This window comes from Protopterus annectens, chromosome 2.part2, assembly GCF_019279795.1.
Source record: "Protopterus annectens isolate FY-2018-M chromosome 2.part2, PAN1.0, whole genome shotgun sequence".
In the NCBI taxonomy this organism is placed as follows: Eukaryota; Metazoa; Chordata; order Ceratodontiformes; family Protopteridae; genus Protopterus; species Protopterus annectens.
In genome coordinates, this window is record NC_056730.1 from 1,055,112,437 (window position 1) to 1,055,131,854 (window position 19,418).

The window sequence follows — 19,418 nt, forward strand, 5'->3', positions numbered from 1 at the left end:
AGGCTGACAAATATTGATCCATTTGGAATGATATCAGTAGCTAAGCCAATTGTTAAAGTCAATCATTTCCCTTCATATTGTGGCATCATCCTTGGAGATGGTAGAATTCTGTTCAATGTTAGGCTTATACCTGCCTGTGACACATAGTCTGAGAGTTCAATTATGTCTGTCTTCACATACTTCCAAGGAAGTATATCTCAGGTCATTTACACCCACATGGACTATGACTGACTCATACTGGTACTTAGGAGTAAGTGACCTGAGCGCTTGAGTGATCTGCCAGATCTTGGCCCCTGACAGGTAACTAAATGTAACCTTCTCTTTATCCAACCATGTAAGGGGGACATCAGTATGTCTTACAACACAGTCACCTATGGCCAGAATGTTAGGTTGTGAAATGTTTTGCCTTATGGCCTTGGTAGTAGAATAACCATGACACAAATAATCATAGCATAGATAGGATTATGACAAAGGTGTGCCTTCCTACACAACAAGAACTCTGATGTAAACAGTGATCTGCAGTGCAGTAAAACATCTTGCTTATTCATACATAATATATAATGAAACAAAGTAAAATAATGTCACTATTTCTGTACAGATCATGTTGTCCTGTATTTGTAGTTAAAAATAGTTCAATATTTTAAATTAAAAAATGATAATGCAAAAACACTTTACGAAACATATAGACTCAGCTTTGAAGCTAATGGCAACTCAGAATTACTTTAGTTTTGGGTTTCATTCTACAAATACTAATGTATATGGTGATTAGAAAGACACTGTTTTGATTAACATGAGGATATGTACAGTGAGCAACGAGTTACCTACATTTAAGGTTTTGGAAGTGTGAATCATACAATCTTCTGCATAAAAAAAGATCTTCTCTGGAAGACAGACAGAAAAGTGAAACATGAAACTTGAAGTATTATTAACAAATAGAGCAGAAGAAATCTAGGATTAATGCATTTAACAATGTCTAGAGGGAGAAAAAATGAAGATATGTGGGACGTGTATAAATGTATGAAAATCCCAACAAATAGTTCTGGAAATGGTTGCAGTGATAAAATTAAAAGGAACATTTTTATCATGTATTCATAAGCTTGATATTTTCAGTCTATTTTTACTATTGCATGACTCTAATACAAGTCACATAACAAGATGATATTTTGGGGTCAACTCTATAAATAGATATCTGTGCCTGGTGAGCATACCTAGTCAATAAACATTTAAACAAACAAACTCATAAATTGTATGTGATAAAGTGTCAGGACACAAAATTAGACAGATATGAATGAGACAACAAATAGAAAATGCATAATTCAAAGAGCAAACAGCATTGGAATCAGAGAAACAATAGATTCTGTGAATGTGATCAGACACGTTACTCTAATGACATGTGGTGGAAAGGGAGAATGCATTCTGTCAAATAATGTCTCTTGGGGTAAAACAAATAATTCTACCCAAATACAGCTCATTATACAATGGATTGCATTAGTTAGCCAATTAGTTGACTAATACTGTGGTAATATTTCCACTAACCTTTTTGGAATGAGACCCAAGTACAGCAATTGATTTTCAATGATACTGCAAACTATTGAAGAAATATTAGGACTCATATCTAGTTCAATCAAAAACCTCCCTCCAGCCCCTCCACCCCCAAGAAACAAAATCAGGCAGAAAATAAAAGGTTTACATAAGGATTGTGGCCCATTGCAGGCAACATCCAAATCTTTTGATATAACAGCATTAGGGGATGAGCCAACCTTGAGGAAAGGGATAAATATTGATCCCATGGAAAGTTTTAAAAACGTGACTTTATATAGTCAGTGCAAAAGCAAAATACAAACAAAGTAAAAAAAAAAAATCACACAAGAAAAACTAATGAATACCCACAAAGAGATATTTACTTCATAAAACAAAAATAACATTTTGCATGCTGTTAACAATACCTTACCCACAGTTAATCAAAGTAATACATGAGTTGATACAGAAAAAAATGATAAAGGTTTCTCAGCATCTCTAACATCGACTCATGTTTACGGTTAAAAGAAAAAAAACATTATTTAACAAAAATAAATCAGTTTACTCTCTGGGAAAATGACAAAATAAAAGTTCACTTGGTGAGGAAAAGAACTATCATATTCACCTTTTGAAAAAGGTATTCTTCCATGATGCCTCTTTCTTCAGACTTCCCATATCTCATATTTTTTTTTTCTCAGTAAGGCTCTTATGGTCTAATTCCAGGACTAATAAGCAAATATCTACAAACCACACCCCAGCATTCCTCTCAATATCTTAGAGCAAGAAATCCAGACATAGCCATAAATGAAAGTGGGAAAAAGGCCCAGAAATAGGACAATTTTTAAATATTGTTCTTACAAACTTAAAAAGTTGATAGGACATGTCGTACATTAACGTGGATTTTCTGAAGGGTATGAACTCTGAAACTCAAATGTCTGTCATCATTTTATTACTTCAGTCTTTAATGATTTGCCATCAATTTTCCAGAAAACCACAATTTTATTAAAAACAGACCAAAAATATGAGGCAAAAAATCTGGCCATTCTGTGAAAATCTGTACAGTTGAAAGGTATGCACCCCAGCCATTATCTATTGCTTAACTGGTTTCTATTGCATGATCTTCAAAGACTACAATATAAACAATTTGCACATACTTAGATTTATAAAGCTGGCAAATGAAAATAAAATAAGACAGAAACAAATTTAAAACTACTTCATTGCATGGAAATAAACAGGGAAGATTTTTCATTCATTACGATTCATCTGTCTGTAAAGACTCAAGATGCACCAGAAATGTTATCCATTGCACAACAATTTAAAAGCATTTGTTCCTTAGTCATAATGAATCTTTGTTTCAAGGTCCTTGACTTTACCAAAAGCTTTATACAAACAGCATCCTTCAGCCCAGACACCTGTCTAAATTTAATGTAGTTTTCAATACTTTCTTTGTTCCAACACATTATAAAGGTCATTAATTCTGAATGTTTGGAATGACTGTTTGCAAAACATGAAATCTAAAAGAAGAGAAAGCTGCAGGGGTTGATATATGTTTACAAAGTGTTATCATTACTTTTTTTCTCAATAGCATTCAAATGCTTCTAAATGTTCTGATGTAAATTCCAAGTATTTTTTCTGGCATAAAATTAAATGAAATACAAATGCATGAATGGTACATCTTCTGTGTAAACTGACAAATAAAACAATCTTGTCTAGAATCATAGATCATTTTTACAAGAATAGCGCTTTTTGATGTAACAACATTTTTATATACTGTTAGTTTCCTTTTATACAAACCTGGGACTATTAACCATAATATTTACTAATAATGTATTTTCTGACAAAATATGCCTGCTATTCTAACCAATATCATGTATTGCTTGAGCATCTCTAAGACAGGTGTCGCTCGTCTAGTGAGGATGAAGTAGACAAACATTGTGGGTTCTGTTCAAGCCGCTTTATTATATACAAGCACAAACATATATACAAACTAGTTATCTCATGCATAGATGTTCACAATCTGGCTGTACTCACAAAATAGCACTGAAGATAACACATGCCTTCTATTTATACTGCATGTTCAGGGCTTAGAAGTGCTTCTTAAAGGTACAACACATGTGTTATTCTACATCCTCCCTCTTTGAGAAATGACTTTGACAATATTGACTGACATGCTATAGGTACAAAGTAATTTTCATCATGCAATTATACAAAACTAGATACATATATACAACTATGTCCAAGTTCATAGATTAGTACTAGGCTAACTGCCCTTATGGGCCATTTTAAGTCTAGCCAATTACCCCATGTGAGAATCAAACCCTGTACCTTGTGTCTGTAATGTAAACACCTTAACCATTATGCCAACCTCCCAAGTTGCTGTAGATCTCACACTGGGCCTGGAGATATGACCAAATCATGTGATGTATAAACTGGAATTGGGATTAGCAACTGGGATTGTCTCTGTAGAATGTTCAGCCTTAGGAACATTATGAACATTATCAGAAATGGTAGTGGGAATTAAGACACATTCTGGGATAGGAACACTGTCTAAATCACAGGAACAATGCTGCAATAACAGTTCTGGTACAGGAAGTAGATCTCTGTGGTTCCTCCTATACTCCACACCCTCAGATTTCACAAGATAGGACTTCGGCTCTTCACATATATTTGTTACTTGACCGATCTGATCGAAACCTTTTACTGGTGTATCCTCACTTTCTCTCCTTCTTTCAACGGATGAAAAAATCTGCTCAATTTGTCAGTGCTGGACTTCTGGAAAGAACGCTTTCTGAACAATTGGACTTTGATTATTTTGTTGTTTTTAGCTTTAGACCTCAATAAACTGGAACTGATAGGAAATGTTGTTCTGGTTTCCCTAGATAGAAGTCTTTAAGCAGGTGTGCCAAGTATATCCTCATAGGGTATGTTTCTGAGATGGAGTAAGTTTAAAAAGACATCGTTATTGTCATGTTTTGATTTCTCAAGTATTTGCTTTGAGCTCTGTACTGCACTTTCAGCAAGTACATTTGATTGCGGATACTCTGGACTACTAGGAACATGTAGAAAGTCCCATTCTCTTGCAAATTTCTGAAACAACTGATTGGTAAATCTGGTACCATTGTCAGAGATAAGCTTTTGTTGACTTCCATGGACTGAGAAATGACATTTCAACTTGGTTATAACAGTAGTGGATGTTAGGTAGATCGATCTCAAATCAGTTCGAATAAGAGTCTACAATTGCTAAGTAATGTTGATTGTTCCATTCGACTATGTCATTGCCTACTGTTGACCAAGGTAGTTCAGGAACTTGACTTAGCTGAAGCGATTCTTTTTGCAAATGTGGTTTAGTACTATCACATACTAAACAAGAAGAAAGTATTCTATCAACGTCTTTTGCTAGAGAAGTCCAAAATATTAGTCCTCTCACCCTTCTTTTGGTAGCTTTGGAACCTGGGTGACTACAGTGCAAAATCTGGGTATATTCTTGTTGTAAAGAAGCAGGAACTACAATGTTAGGACCATCTCTGTAAGGAAAGTAGGGTTGCACTTCAGGTGGTATACTAGATTGCTTTGATGACCATCCAACATTGATGTAGTTGTTGAGTTTTTGCAAAACTGGATCAGTCTTTGTATGATCTCTTAGCTCAGCAAATCTTGTGGTAGAAAAATTATGCACTCCCATGACATCAAAGTCAACATTTTCTGTATCAAGCTGTTCCGTTGTATTTCTGGGTGATCTGGATAAGTTATCAGACATATCTTGAAGTTTGTTCTTTGTATAGACCATTTTGAAGTTGTACTTTTGCAATTTAAGCATCATTCTTTGCAATCTCACTAGAGCTGAATGCATAGGCTTCTTTAAAATAGTAATGAGAGGTTGATGATCAGTTTCATTCTAAACATCTTGACCACAGATATAATCATGGAACTTTGAATATGCAAACACTATTGCCAAAATTTATTTCTCAATCTGAACATATTGCATTTCAGTTTTGCTAAGTGTTCTAGATGCATAGGCTACTGGTCTACCCCCTTGAAGAATAACTGCGCTAAGACCAAATTTTGAAGCATAGCAGGAAAGAGTTACTGATTTGTCGACATTATAGCATTGTAATGTAGGTGGAGTAGCTGTTTTCTGCTTAAGGTCTTCAAATGCTCTCTGATGATGTTCTAACCATGACCATGTAACATTCTTACATGTTAGCTCTCTCAAAGGTGGTGTCAACTTATTGAAGTCTAGTATAAACTTGCCTAAATAGTTGATAATACCAAAAAAAGTTTTAGAGTTTAAACATTATCTGGTGTTGGCATCTCAAAAATGGCTGTTTGCTTGGATGGGTCTGGTCTCAAGCCAATGCTAGTAAACAAACATACTTAACTTCTGGTAGTCTGACTTTGCACTTTAGAGGACTGAGCTTTAAGTTGACTTCACGTGGTCTGCCTAGAACTCTCTTAAGATTTCTGTCATGCTCTGCTTCACCATTGCCTCTGACTAACAAATCATCTATTATTATGGCACAGGGATAACCTGAAAAATATTGCACTATTGCACACTGAAACACTTTACTTTTAGAATTTATTCCAAAAGGCATCCTAAGAAATCTGTGTCTTCCAAATGGGGTACTGAATGCAGTCAGTAAAGAAGATATGTGATCAGGCATCACTTGTCAAAATGAACCTTTTGCATCTAACACAGAAAAAACAATGGCATTCAGTATTAGAGCTATGACTTCCTTGGCTGTATGTATGGGATGATGTGTCTGTTTAATGATTTGTTCAAATCTCTTGGGACAATACATATTCTGATTTCATCTGAGCCTTTTTTGTGAGCTACTACCATGGACAATACCCATTCGGTAGGTTCTGTAACTGGACAAATTACACCTTGCTGCACCATTTTGTCTAACTGAGCTTTGACTTTATGCTCCAGAGCTATCAGAACTTTCCTTGCTGATCTGACTACTAGACTGATCTCTGGGTCTAACTTCATAGAATACACAACTAGAAGTTGGCCCAACTTGTCACTGAAAGCATCAGTATACTCTAAAAAAATAGTGTTAGTAAAGCTGGAACTGGGACATGTGCTTATTTGATGAACTTCTTTGGTAAAAGAAAGCAGATTCATTCTCAGACTGTCTCTGAGACCCAATAATGACTGCAAATGTCTTCAAACCTCATAGAATAATAAGCTATAACAGTTCTTGGCCACATAACATGAAAGCACTATTGAGCCTTTGGTCTGAATTTCTTCTCCTCCATAAGCAACAAGTTTTGCACAACTGGTCATATTTAGTTGTTCACCAGCTCTCACCTTAGCAACAGTATCTGCAGACATAACATTATACTTTGAACCAGTGTCTACTTTGAGCTCAGTGAGTTTACCATTGATCTGGACAGTACAAAATACTTCATTCTTTGCCAATAAATCTACTGCATCAATCCTTTCACCAATTACTGATACACCATCTACATGGAAAGCAGACTGTTGCAATTCAACTTGATCAATTTGCTTTTTCGAATGACCCTTTTCATAACAGTGTGAGGTTTACTTGCTTTGCAAAATTTTTGAGAATGGTTTCATTTCTTACATTTATGGCATCACTGATTAAATGCTAAGCACCTTTCTCTTTTAGACTCACAGTTGGCACCACAATTGCAACAGTTAACAATAAAGCTTGATTTGGGTTTTACTGATTCACCCTTGTACGGCACTGAGTATGCTCCTTTAATTGAATTGTTCTTAGAACTTGCTGGACCTCCTAGGAAAACTTGCAGGGGCAGCAGCTGCCATGTGCTTAGGCCTGTTTCTGCCTGCCACATGTTGCATGCTGTCTACATTTGCAATGGAGCCTGCTGAAACCATGTTCTTATCACTTGCAAGCAAAATTGTGTGCCTTTCTGTAATTTCATGAATTTGACAAATCTCAATAGCTTTGCTCAGCATCAAATCACTGTCACAAAGCAAAGTCTTTCTCACAGCAGCATTATTAATACCACACAAGTCTGTCTTTTCTTAACTCATCTTTTAAGTCACCGAACTTACATGTTTTAGCTTTATTTCTAAGGTCAGTAGCACAAGCTGCAAAGGTTTTTCCTTGCTTTTGATCTGTCGTGTAAAACAAATGCCTCTCTAATGTAACATTGGTCTGGGGGTTGCACATTTCTCTAAATTTGTGCTTCAAACACAAAGTCTTCTCTTGATTCAGCCTGCACAACAATATGACAATTTTCCCCTTCACCTTCATATACTGCTGGTGCATATAATAATGAATGCTCTCTTTCTATGGTCTCTGACCCTGCTAGATTTACCAAAATGAATGCCCTGGTGCATGTATCTTTATCAGAATAAGCTGCTTGTATGAATATATTGTTCTCTTGCTCAAATATTCTCCAATTCTCTGCAATATTCAGCTCAAATACAAGTGGTAGCAGTTTGTGAAAGCCGTCTGCCATATCAATACATCCCAGTGAAGATTTTTGCCAGTATGCATGAACACACATACGTGTACATATGCCTGAAATGTATGCCAGCACTTGTAACTATGCCCAATAGCACAACATGCCACTGTATAACTGAACTTTGAGAAATACGTTTCCCAGGCACTGTCATACTTTTGAAATCACTGTACTGTAAAAGTCACTTATCATCATTTTAAGAAACATTTCAAATAACTACACCGTGCCAGTAAACTGGGCATAAGAAGCTCAGAGTAAGAAATATTTAAAAGTAATTGCACTTTGTGAATAAACAGTACACAGCACACTGAAATTTCCCCAAAATTACAGTACTTTACTAAACAACTCTGTATAGTGCAAGAAACATTTTGTAATGGTGGCACTCTGTGAATAGACACAACTAGCACAAGAAACTTTTTTCGAAATGGCTGTATTTGACTGCACTTTACAAAATAGTGGCACCTTGCACTCAACAAACTCTTTGGAATAAATGTGCAGTAATAGACACACATTGTAAGCACTTTTCCGCGCTTTGAGATACTTCAAATAACTCTACTTACACTATTCAGAGCTCTAATCAATGCAAAGTAGTAGTTTATGCCAGAACGTAGTGCTGTCTTTCAGCTTTTCCTGGTTAGGGGTCGCCACAGCAGAACTCTGGTCAGCTAATGATTGGCAGCAGATTATGAGGAACACCGAGGTGCCAGCTCGATTTTCAACCTTCAACAAAGGCACTCCCATTTACACATGTCTTTCGAATGCCCACCCAACCATGGGGAGGACATGCAGACTCCACACAGTCAGTAATGAAGTGTACTATTAGATGATTGTTTGTTGAGCTGAATGCCCACCCCTACGATATGTACAAAGAAATGCCTCCCTTTCTCCAAGGAATTATGCCTGTGTATGTCTCCAGCCGAGAATCGAACAGGAGAACCTCTTGCTGTGAGGCAACAATGCTACCGCTGCACCACCGCAGATGTTGCTTATTATGCCAGAACATAGTAATTCACCAAAAAAATTACATTCACCTTGCTTCACTTATACTTAATGTGCCCTTTCTGCCCTTTATTATATTCATTTTGCTCATTTAATCTCTTCTCATAACCATTATATTTTCTTGGGCTTGTTTTAACTCTAAACGTGCTCATATTTGTTTTGCAATTCTGAAGTCATTCTGAACCCTTTGTGTTTCTCTGATGCTCCTTTTATCAAATCTCTTAATTTCAAACATTCTGCTTAATTAATAATTTTTTATGCTTTTTGTTTGCTTAATAAATGTTTTTGTGCTATTTGTTTGCTTAATACTGTGTTTTGTGACCTTGTAATGCTCAATTTTATCTTTTTTATAAAATAAATAGTTTGTGCAAGTTTCCATAACCTTTAGTTCATTTCTGGCCCTTTTTAGCATTCAGGTCACTTAGCTTGGCTTCACTGTTAACTCTACATCTAGTGGTTCTGAAAAGTGGTCTCTGGAATCCCAGTTCTGCTACCATGTCGCTCGTCTAGTCAGGATGAAGTAGATGAACATTGTGAGTTCTGTTCAAGCAGCTTTATTATATACAAAATCAAATATATATATATATATATATATATATATATATATATATATATATATATATATACACACAAACTAGTTATCTCATGCATAGATGTTCACACTCTGGCTGTGCTCACAAAATAGCATTGAAGATAACACTTGCCTGCTATTTATACTGCAGGTTCAGGTCTTAGAAATGCTTCTTAAAGGTACAAAACATATGTTATTCTACAACAGGTAATCTCATAAAAGTTGCATGAATCAGACTACCCCCTGGATTCATGAAGCTCGGCGCAAGTCTGGCTTAAGGCTTGCACTGGCCGTGCGGCGTAGATGTGGAGTAGTGGCGCCATATGCATATTATTGAAGGTGTGCAGCCACCACAGCCACGTGCATAGGAAACGTGCATGAGTGCAAGGGGCGTATCGAAGTTGCACAGAGAGGCGTGCCAATGTCGGCTTTTGAGGAGCAACCTAAACTGCTGAATATTATATTCCGCCAGCAATAGTAATCGTACCTATAGGTGTCCATGGAGACTGAAACGTATGCAAAGCAGAGTCCCTGTGAACAGAAAATGAAGACTCAAACACAAATGCATGGTAGGGAATAACGGATCCCTACCCATGAACAAATGACAGGAAAACCGTGTGCCTGTAGTCCAACGTAGTGTTGATAGCTATACCATGTGGAAGTGAAACATATCAGATGTTAGAGTGCCGCCAGTAGGTACGTCCAGTCCAACGGAGAGGGTCACCAGCCGACCCATAATTTGAGGGAGGGAACATAGCTGTGCAGATGTGTCCATAACAAAATACACAAGGAGAAATGTAGATATAGGTAGTGACCGTATGTCTGAATCATATCCCACAAGCCATGTAATAGTCACAAACAAAAGGTATGTCCGTATTTCACATACCAAATGTGATAGGAAATAGCATACGCATGTAAACGAAACAGAAGGAGCATATAAACGAGCCATAATAACACGGACACATGTAGGCCGAAAGGAACAGTATGATCTGTACCATCGACCAAGATTACCACCTGTCCCACTTTGTGAGCGACAGTCCCTCTGTGGGCAGATGTATCCTGACACAAACATGTAAAACTGGCAAATGTCCAGAGACTATAGGACATAATTCCTCCGTAGATGTCATGCAATAGTTGCATTAAACATATTTCACTGGACGTATAATACATAAATGTCATAACAAACAGAATAAGATACCAAAATGCTACAAGAATAAGCTTAGATATAGGCAAGAATTCTTAGTTCTATCTGCCGAACTGACCATGGGTATGTGTCGGCCTGTAAAATATGCTGTGTTCACCGCAACTGTCACAGTAGGGTTGCCACCCTTACAAATGGCCAAAGTGGGACATATTTGGTACAGACATCAGACTGTACAGGCCGACACATACCCACAGCCAGTACAAAGGACAAAACATAACTATTTTGCCTACAGAAAAGTGTATTCCTGTAGCATTTTAGTTGCTTATTCTGTTTCTCATAACAGTCAGGTATTTCAGATACAGAATTAACTGTTTAATGCCACTATCACATAAAATGTAAGAAATATGTTTGTCCTAAAATCTCAGGACATTTGCCATGTTGACAATTACATGTCAGGACACGACTGCCCAAAGAGGGACTGTCCCTCACAAAGTGGGACAGGTGGTAACCCTATGTCACACAGTGGCCAATTGAAAAGGTGGAAACACAACCATTGACTGTGGGGAGGCAATGTCCACAACAGTCGAACATGTGTAAGTAATAGCTTGGACATAGGAAAAGATGCCATCCTACCAATGAGTACAACAGGCTGGCAAAATCCAGAAGGCAGCTGTATAATCTGAACGTGTATGTGACACAGTCAAATGGGTAATACCCAGATACACCAACCAAGTAATGAAAGTGAAGTAAGGGCGTGTACCTATGTGCGTGAGGTATAGCATGTGGAAAGCAAACATGGCAGGGTAGTCCACACAACCATAAAGGTACCTGACACATGTAGGGTAGTCAATGTGTAACTCTGGCCGTGTCATGGGCCAACAACCAAAGTAGTGCTCTATAGGGTGTGAGTAATTCGCGTGTGAGGGGTGTGTGTTTAATGGTAAATTCCTCAAAGGCGATACTTGTGCCGTATGCAGAAAAGGTGAACCGGAGGTATATAAGGCGGCAGTGGGTGAGGTGGAAAGAAACACAACCTCATGTAGAAACAGCTGCAAGTCAAGCAGACAGGCCATAGTGTAGAACACAATCCCACAAACATATGAATATAGAAATATTTGAGACAAATGTATAGACACGGCACCATCACATACCCACAGATGGGTCCTGATGGAACTGGCCATAACAAATGCAACACACCTGGATGCATAATAGCCTACCCAGCATACCCTCCACAACACACAACCTGCCACCATACCAGAACATCCACCAAATCCAGCCGTACTTGGTCCACTGGTTTGTTGCAGAAACAGCTACACACAGTGACCCCTATGCATATGTAGTAGGTATTGTCACCCTAGGCAGTGTCAGGATTGCAAACCATGTATCCCCTGCAGGTAAAACCCCCTGCACGTTTTTGTGCAGCCACAAAAATCTTTGTTATCTAACTTGTTTTGGTCTTGACCAATTTTTGGGATATCCCTCATGGGATGACCAACTTGTGTAAATAGTAGAATGGGTATGACGACATGATGTCCAATCCAGTAGATATCTGGACACAAGTCCGAATGTGCAGTGGAGGTCCATGACACTGTCCAGCCCTAAGTGGGCATGCATAACCTACCACCCAGGATAAAATACCTTCCCGTGATGCACGTGTCCAGACACTAATAGGAGGGAGAATATAATGCACACATTTGCAAAGTGGAAAACGGCATGAGGGCGAGGAAGACACTATGTAAACAGGTCAACCCTGATCAAGTGTGAGGGACACTGACTGTGTGCAGTCATGACTGACCATACCTGTCAAGCTGTGTGAGCAAGATATCTGGACAGAGCCATGAATATAAGTGAGACAAAGGTCCAAAATCAGGGACAATCTGTAAACATATCTCTTAGAAACATAGAATTTGATAGAATAACAGTTTGCACATTGGCATTAATGTCTGGAGTATGAAGTCTGAAACCCAACTGTCTGTCAGCATGTTCCGACTGCAGTCTTTAATGCTGAGCTACTGCTGTGCCAGAACACAACAGCTTATTACAAAGGTCCGTGACATACCACTCAACTGGCTGGATATTCGCAGAATGACTAGGGTCACCACCTGTCCCACTTTGCGAGTAGCAATCCCTCTGTAGGCAGTTGTGTCCTGTGAAAAATATCAAGACATAGCAAATGTCCTGAGAGTTTATTTCCTAATTTACTTTAATAGTCGTATAAAATGGTTATTTTATATATGAATCCTCGCTATGTTATGTGAAGTAGCATAAGCAATTCAAATGTTACTAGAATAAGCTATTATATGTACAAAAAAGGTTAAAATTCAGTACTATGCATGGCTGTAGGTATGGTTTGTCCTGGAAAATCTGACATCTCTACAGAACATGTCCCACTTTGGGCAGTCGAAAAGGTGGCAACCCTAAGAATGACCACAGGTTCACCCCACTGTGTTGGTGTGTGCCTCCGACAATCTGCACCAGTGAGGTAAATAGCTGAGGATTGACGTCACTAAATAATGAGAAATATCCTGAGTATAAGACTCCACAACCTGCAGAAAAGTCATGCTAATGCAAAATCTAGCATTCTATCAACGTTCTAAGCTTGTAAGAGCAATCGTTAAAATGTGTCCCTAATTGTCTCCCCATCGTGTAGGTTTTGCGCAGGTTCGGTGCTCTAAGAGGTTGAGAGGTATGGTCTGTACATATTTACAGGAACAGCCCTTCACACTTGTGTAATGTACAACTGCATACCTGTAGTCACTTCATGTCCAAAAATAATAATCCCCATATGACTGTATACAGGTAATAGTCAAATGTGAATGGGAACACCCCTCATCATGGAGTATGGACTGTAACAACCCCACCCATAACATGTAATGCCAACAGAATAAGCTGCTGACAGCTTCAAAATAGGGAGATAATCCCTGTCCATATGCTTCATCTGACATTTCACCTCAGCCAGGGAAGTTCCGTTCACCAGGTGGACAAGCTGAAATCCGGATCACTACATGAACACCCTGACAATCAAAGACCTGTATGTGGCTGGACTATATGCCTTGGTGTTCTGCATATCCTCGGAGTGATTAACAATGCAGTCGAAGTCCACAGTAGTAGGCAATAGGGGATGTGTAATATGTAGTACCACCTTTTTCCCAGCAGGAGAATGGATGCCTGTGTCATAGGTGAAGCGGTGAGGTGTATGTTGATGTAGCTAAGTACTATGGGTATGCATATCAATGAGGGAGAATACCAATAGAATAGTGGTTCCGGTATCTGGCCAACATGAATACAGTCCTGGTTGACCTATGACCACTGCACATATAACTTGAAAGTGTAATGAAAGCGTTCGTGCAGTACATACATTTAAATATGTAAAGGTGAACGTGTGTTTTGCAGTAGTCCGTAAACTGGAATACAGATATGTAACTGTTACGGTCAGAATTATCAAAGTTCACGGAAGCACAATTATCAATGAAACATATGTAACCCACAATAAGGATATGCAAGTGCGTCTGCGCGTGTGTAATCCGCTCACAGAATAGAATATGAATGGTGTTTTCCCCACGTTCTATGTACATGTCTCATACCTGTTAAACCCGTAAAGTACGAAACCGGACAAAGCCATGACAACAACTGGTACAAATAGAGACAATCCCGAGATATTGCCCTAACAAACATAGAAAGTGGATAGAATAACAGGTGTGTCACTAGCATAGATTCTCTGAAGGGTATGAAGTCGTAACCTGAAATGTTTGTCATTATTTACCAACGTCAGTCTTTAATGATATGCCACTAACCTGCCAGATAGACACAAGGTTATGAAAAATGGACCAAAGATAAGAGGCAAACAGCTGTACATGCAGCGGAAATCTGTACAGTTGAAAGGTATGATATGGAGATATGTATACACATATATCCACAGACATAATCCAAAGCAAATTACGAGATGAGGAATGTACAGACATATGTATATATGTACATATATATATATATATATATATATATATATATATATATATATATATATATATATATATATATATATATATACACACACGATACATGAATAGATATATACACAACAAACATATGTCCTTGTACATATAACACATGTACATAAATAGGTCACGATATAGCTAATATGGATAGACAGGCAGACATGCATGAAAAGAGAATACACCGATGGTTTCCAAACCATTGCCCGGAAAGTACCAGTGTGACAGGGCCTGCAAGTTCTACACGTTAAACATAAATATAGGTGTCCTTTGCAGGACCCCAAAAATTGATCCTGTACGAAATGCAAACCATCATTGATGCAAAAGAAGTCACACCTGCATCTACGATATAGGTGTACGTGCAACAGTAGCAGGTGCAAGGGTAATAACACATGGGTCGATTGAATGTATGACGTAAGAGCTGATATCCGCAGAGTGGGGAGTGCTCGGAAGTGTCCTCATACTTTATTATCACTCACATTAAACATGTCTAATGGGTACTGTGGAGGTGTGTCAGGTATGGGAATCATGGGTATGCAGAATTGGGCCAAGGTGTTGGTTGACACAGATCTATTAGGTACGCCCCATGGGAGTGATCAATATACCTATGTGGGTATAGCACACGCCTACATTCTCCAAAAAGGTGCAACCCATCTACTGGATATTGTGTAAACCATTGGGGGAAGACGTAGGGACCTATATGAGTGTCATGTAGGCGATTATCATGGATTGACACGCGTACGACCAAGATGGTAACCATACCAGCCAGAATGTCAGAATAAGACAGCTGGACAAAGGCATAGTTCACGACAGACAAATAGGTACTATATTAAATATACTTCAGACAAAGTCAGACCGTTGATAGAATAATTGCATAGTCAGGAATACGAATGTTATGAGAGTTAGTAATCATGAAATAGAAATGTCAGTCATGATTACCTAACTGCACAGTCCATCATGGCTTGCCAGCAATCTACCAGAAAGACACATTATCATGACAAATGTAACAGAATCATGGGTCAAACCCCATAGCGTATACTCATAATGTGTACAAGTGAGAGGTATGAAGGTAACCCGTCCTAATGAAATGTACAGAACTAGTGATACTAGGTGGACAGGTGAGAAGAAAGACGTCAGGACAAATGACAAAACATGTACAAATCATAAGCATGTTTGTCCACAAATGTGAATTACAATGTATGGCCTGTGAAAGTCAATGTGGAAGGTTAATAGACTCAAAAGACATGTGTCCCTCAGGGTGTCATGCAGTGTCACCGATACAGTGTCCAGTTCCCCATACTTGTATGTGTGCTCTGCCACTGACGGAAAGTGCAAATACTGGCGTACACATAAGGTACATAATGGAATAATTAGTGCGAATAAGCACCTGTTGGCCTGTGTGAGGAATATAACCCAGTGAGTGAGTGTGTCCTGCAATAGGAATGTAATGGTAACTGGCCTGTGATGGCGCCATGTATTGTATGTATTGGCATAAGGAAATTGATGTCCAGTATCAGAAGCATACCTCGCAACTGTACGAATGTGCAGATGTATGCCTCATGTGTGGTGTGTTCCTCTCACAATCTGTACCTGTCTGCCAAATACCTGAGAACTGACGTCATTAAATAATGATAAACATATGTGTTTAAGACCCCAAATCCCTCAGAAAGGTCATACTAATGCAAAACCTATAATACTGTCAACTATCTACGTTTGTAAGAGCAATATGTAGAATCTGCCCCTATTTGTACCCCCATCATGTTAGGCTTTGTACAGATGTTTTGCACTAGGAGGTTGATAGGTATGATCAGAAACAGATACATGTCTGAGGAAACAGCATTATCGACTGCAAGATAACTCAGAAGGTATGAAAAGCTCTGCAGTAGGAAGTTCATCCGCAGGTATGTGCTGACATGTCAAATGACACAGCAGTCTACAGGAAGAACCTATAGGGTGTCACCTTTACCGATGATGACAGTGGGACATACCCACAGCCATGCATACACCACAAATAGACATAGCACACAGCAAAGCTTAGGCCATGATACATGCCTCCAGTGTGTATGGATTGAGTGAGAGTACAGCAAGGAAAGATGACTGCCAGGCTATTCAGCAAACTCCTGCAGGGGCGTGCAAGACCGCCTGTAACAGGAACATTGCACAGACAATGTTGGGATTTGCAAAATACACCATTTGTATGAGTAAGCTATGCAAATGATGTACGGTAATTACAAGATACATGAAACAGTAAGCTGTCCGTGCAAGAGCAGAGTTATGTGCAGAAATGTACCCAGATGTTATGCGACTAATGTTTTGCATGTTGCTAAACGGAGCAATGATAGCTGCAAATACAGTATGTCAAAGTCCAAGGCCAGTGGCGGCTTTGTCCATTGGATATCAATGAACCAGTAGTTGTCCTCCCCCGATCCCTGGTGTGGAAGCATAGCGCAGCACAATGAGAACGCTCTGCGCTTCAAAACAACACATATGGATAATATACATACAAAATGTAGGTTTAGTTAGATGTTAGTACGCCATGCAGATGAATGGCAAGCTGGAGACAACATGGCTACTGCGTACTGGTACTTATGTGTGGAAGCGCTCTGTCAGAGATGTAACAAAGCATTTGTAGGCAATGTGAGGCAAGTGAGGCTGAGGATAGTAAATCACAACATGTCATGCCATATGGGCCAAGCCTCTACAGTGTAGTGTAGGTTAAGGGGACTATTAGAGTAGAAGATAGGTGACAACATGAGTGTGTATGTACAAAACACTGTAACCTCACCGGAGCAGTGTCACATGTGTGCTGTCAGTACTCAGTGGAAGAGGAGTGCCATGAGCTATCCTAGGGAATGTCAGGAGACTGACGGCATACACCATGGATACCACCGATGTGACCTGCAAACCTGCCCACAGTGTGTCTGCGCCCGTGAGAGCCAGTAAGCCCGAGTAAGCATGTGTGCGTGCGTGTTAGCCTGTGTGCGCATGTGGAAGAACGAGTAAGCTAGTGTATGAATGGTGAAGCCCGTGTAATGTCGTGTATGCATTTGTAAGCATGTATACATGTGGACTACACACATCACACACGTACTGCACACACAGACACACATGCTGCCACTACCACACACATCAGTGAAATGGCACATGGATGGAGACTACAGCATCAGAAGTAACAGTGCTGTAAACTATGCTACAGTGATGGGGTCATAGCTGCAATGCATCATGCCTGCTGAAGTACACCTGGAAGTAACACACTGTGTGTTAACAGCATGCTAACATCAATACAGTGGAAAAAAGCCACCGTGTGCAGCAGCACCAGCTTAGTCAGATCCTGTATCAATGTTACACATCACAGGTGGTGGCACAGGTGACATCATATGCACAGGGTGTGGTCTTAACATGTCCACAGCTGTCATAGAGCCATCCAATGACACGTAGGTGTGTGTGTGTGTGTATGTGTGTGAGGGACAATGGTTATTGCATGGCCCAATGTTGGTGCAATGGGTGTGTGTATGTGATAGTCGTAGCTGTTAGTGGTAAGTGTGTGTGTCTGCATTTACACAGGTACAGCATGTGTCAGCCATATATAGGAGGTTGTGGGACAGTCACAGTCCATACCTGCCAGGCTGTAGAGATCCCCATTACTGGCAATGGACACCCCTCCATGCATCCAACACAACCCAGTCCTGCACCTGTCAATGTCTACACATACAGTCCTGGGATCTGTACCACAATCTGTGGATAAACGTGCATCTGTAATGTTAACCTGAGGTGCATAGAATTGACAGTTACTACAGACGGATATGAGCCATACTCACACTCCAATGTAATAACCACTGCTGACTGTTGCCGAGATCTGCATATGACCAGTCAAAGGTGCTGCACTAACATTGTTTCCAATGTCTGTGTAACACCCAGCAACACAATAACCAGTCACTACACATGTATAAACACGATCACTACAGCACACAGTATGTGCACTATCACAGAGCCATAGCAGATGTACATACATCCAAGGTGCTCACATACAGACAATGCAGCAGAGTCAAGAGTGATAATCCCAACATACATATCTATATACAATATACATTATATATATATATATATATATATATATATATATATATATATATATATATATATATATAGCTATATATATATATATATGTAGATAGATACATACATACACACACACACACACACACACACACACACACACACACACACGTGGCAGGGTTGGGAGCAGAAGATAAACGTAAGCACTGTACCACATGACAGCATTACGCAGTTACAAAATGCGCTACCGTGATCAGTGGATCACATGATTCACACAGGCACACGTCTAGCCTGCAGACAGCAGCATCAAAGGCAAAGACGCCACACAGATGTTATGGAGAGTGAATACTGTAAAAGCAATGTACTATTGTCATGCAGCTGGAAACACACACACCCACTTGGCAGGGCTGGGAGTCGAACATACACCTAACTACCCTAACATACTATAGCATGACGCATTTCCAGAACGTGCTACCGAGATTACTAAGCACAGCAGTTCCAGAGGCAGACATCTAGGTGCGTGTCATCATCCGCAAAGGCAAAGACGTCGGTAGGAAACTGCTGTGGTGTGTGGCATCTAAAAGCAAGACTGTGTCCGCAGGCGGACGGGAGCATGCTCGCAAACACACACACACACACACACACACACACACACACACACACACACACACACACACACACA